Raw genomic sequence first — 3,228 nt, 5'->3', positions numbered from 1 at the left:
AAGTCTCAAAAAACGTTTAAAGAATGAAATCATAAAAAGTATTTCTCCAATCTAAATGGAATGAAATTAGAAATCAATAATAGAAGAAAATCTAGAAAATTCACAAATATGTAAAAATTTAAAAACACTCAAATTACCAATGGGTCAAAGAAGAACTCAAAGGGCATTTACAAAATATTTCTCCAAAGAAGATATACAAATGGTCAAAGAGCACATGAAAAGTCATTTGACTTCATTAGCCATCAGGGAAAAGCAAATCAAAACCAAAATGAAACAAACAAACAAACAAAAAAACCACAATGAGGAATGGGGATGGGGCAGACAGGCACCCAGCAGTTTAAGAATGAGGGTAGGAGTCCCAGCTGCTGCTGCAGCAGCCATGGGGAAGAGAGGAGCATGTCTGCAACTCGAGCCAAGAAAGTGAAGATGGTCATCAAATCATACCCCGAGTGCAACCAACAGGTTTCTATTGCATGTAAATCTTTCCCTGTGGTTACATATTTATTAGCAGAAAATGTTTTTTTTAAAAATAAATCAATTTTATTGATATGTATTATTAAAGCATACAGTTTATCCAAAGAGTACAATCAATGGTATTTGGTATAATCACATAGTTGTGTGTTCATCACTTCTACCATTAGTGTATTAATCAGCCAAAGGGGTGCTGATGCAAAATACCAGAAACCTGTTGGCTTTTATAAAGGATATTTATTTGGGGTAGATGTTTACAGTTATCAGGCCATAAAGAGTAAGTTACTTCCCTCATCAAAGTCTGTTGCCATGTGTTGGAGCAAGATGGCTGCTGACATCAGCAAGGGTTCAGGCTTCCTGGGTTCCTCTCTCCCCAGGGCTTGCTTCTCCCTAGGCCCAGCTGCTTTGCTCTCTCCACAAAACTAGCTGTAGATGATCAGGTGAAAGGCTCACCTCTCTTCCCAGGGCCTCTGCTGGATCTACTTCTCTGTGTGTTTATTTCCTGGGCTCCAGCTCAGAACTCCCAACTCTGTTCTCTGCCGTGTTTTTTCTCTGTGAGTCGCCACCCACCAAGACGGAGGGATGCAACATCCTACTGATGTGGCCCAATCAAAGCCTTAATTATTATTTAATCAAGTAAAAGTGAAACCTCTGAATACAATATAATATGCCTGGAGGGACAGACCAGTTTACAAACATATTCCAATATCTATTTTTGAGATTCATAAACAATATCAAACTTCCACAATTAGTAAAGCATTTTCATTATTTCCATAATAGAAATATAATAAAAAAACAGACAAACAAGAAAATTCCTCACCTCTCAATCTCTAACAGAAAACTTTTAAATGCAAAACATTCAGAGAAATCACAACCTTCTACAGAAAACAAGTGTGAGGCCAAGAGGAGCCAAATGGAGAGAGTTAGGCAAGAGAAGTTAAATTCTACTGTAAATAAGGATTTAGAAAAAGAAAGAGGTCTCAGAGTAACAGCCATTCAGATCATATCAGATGAGGAAGAGAAAGACCTAAAGGTGCATTTGCCAACAGACATGAGGAAGAAATAGAGAAAGAGGAAAAGGAAATTGACACCTATGCTAACCTCACTGATAAAAAGGCTTTAGTGTTTTCAGTCACCTTGGTAGAAAAAAATAGAAAAATTATCAATCAAAGACTTATTCTATGACACTTGTCTGCAAAAATCTGTTGAAACTTTCTTCAAGATTACTTTAGTAAATTGTCAAACAGTTAGGAGCTCTCAGGAGCATTTTGACTGCATCAGTAAGAGCCATTGATTTTTTCCCCCTATTGAGCCTCCATATCATTTAACCTGTGCTATACTTTGGGAGCAAAACTGTAGGCTGGGATTATTCTGGCATTTCATTGTTTACCAAGGAGCACTGTCAGTGTTTTGTGTTTGGAATATAAGTGTGTTTACCTTTTTTAAAAAAATGCTGATGGATGTTAAAGGGTTAATGGGTGGGGGTGGAGGTATGAAAAATAGTTTTCATGTTTGCCCCTAGAGAGACAAAATTTTAAATACTTTCAGAAAGAGAGACTTTTAAAAATCTATATTTACTTTCAGCACAGATTACATATATACAGTTTGTTTATCTTTAATAAATTGGCAATTGATATTTTATTGAATGGGGAATTAAGAATAAAAACTAAATTTTGTCTTAAATTGATTTTTTTCCCTTGGCTTTTATTTTTATGATTTAAGGTGTGAGCTCTGTTTTGGAAATTTGGAAACTTTCTAGACAGTTTGGAAATTTATAAATACCCTATTTTAAAAAGGAAATATACTTCAGATATATGTACTTTTTCCCTGAATGTAATTTATTTATTGGTTTAAAATAAAAACTTTTCTGCTCTCAAAAAAAAAAAAAAACAACCCACAATGAGATCCCATTTCACATCTGCTAGAATGGCTACTATTACAAAAACAAAAAGTACAAATGTTGGTGGCAATGTGGAGAGATAGGAACACTCTTTCACGTTGGTGGGAATGTAATATAGTACAGTCTCTGCGGAAGCCAGTTTGGTGGTTACTCAGAAAGCTAAATATAGAATTACCATATGACCCAGCAATCCCACTTCTAGGTATTTATCCAAAAGAATTGAAAGCAGGGACTTGAACAGGTATTTTCCACTAATTTTCATAGTGATATTATTCACAACCACCAAAAGAGGGAGCAATCCAAGTGTCCATCACAGATGAATGGATAAACAAAACTTGGTATATACGAACAATGGAATATTATTCAGCCATGAAAAGAAATGAAGTTCTGCTACATGTGTCACTGTGGATAAACCATGAGGACATCATACTGAATGAAATAAGCCATACCCCAAAGGAAAAATAGTTTATGACCTGACTGATATAAAAAAATTCAGAGTCACAAACTAGAATACAGGTTACCTGGGGTAGGGATAGGGAAGGTAGAGTTAATGCTTAAATTGTACAGAATTTCTATTTGGGGTAATGGAAGAATTTTGGTAACAAATGGTGATGACAGTAGCAAAACATTGTGAATGTAATTAACAGTGCCAAATTCAGAGAATGTGATCAAAACAGGAAATTTTAGTTTGTTTATATGTTATTGGAATAAAAATTTTAAAACAAACAAAAACATAGATTTATAGAGTGCAAACAGTGAAATGTAATGTAAACTATGAACTATAGTTAATAGTATATTATAATATTCTTTCATGAATTGTAACAAATGTATCACACTATGCAAGTTGTTAATAATTA

The 3,228-nt window shown here is 34.6% G+C and overlaps 1 pseudogene; it reads left to right on the top strand.

Annotated features, from left to right (window-relative positions):
• Positions 1-396: 396 nt before the first annotated feature.
• Positions 397-1,656, top strand: LOC101428492 (UPF0547 protein C16orf87-like; annotated as a pseudogene).
• The last annotated feature ends 1,572 nt before the right edge of the window (positions 1,657-3,228 follow it).

The sequence above is a fragment of the Dasypus novemcinctus genome, chromosome 2 (assembly GCF_030445035.2).
Source record: "Dasypus novemcinctus isolate mDasNov1 chromosome 2, mDasNov1.1.hap2, whole genome shotgun sequence".
In the NCBI taxonomy this organism is placed as follows: domain Eukaryota; kingdom Metazoa; phylum Chordata; class Mammalia; order Cingulata; family Dasypodidae; genus Dasypus; species Dasypus novemcinctus.
The sequence above is the reverse complement of the archived record's forward strand: the minus strand, read 5'-3'. Positions and strand labels throughout refer to the sequence as shown.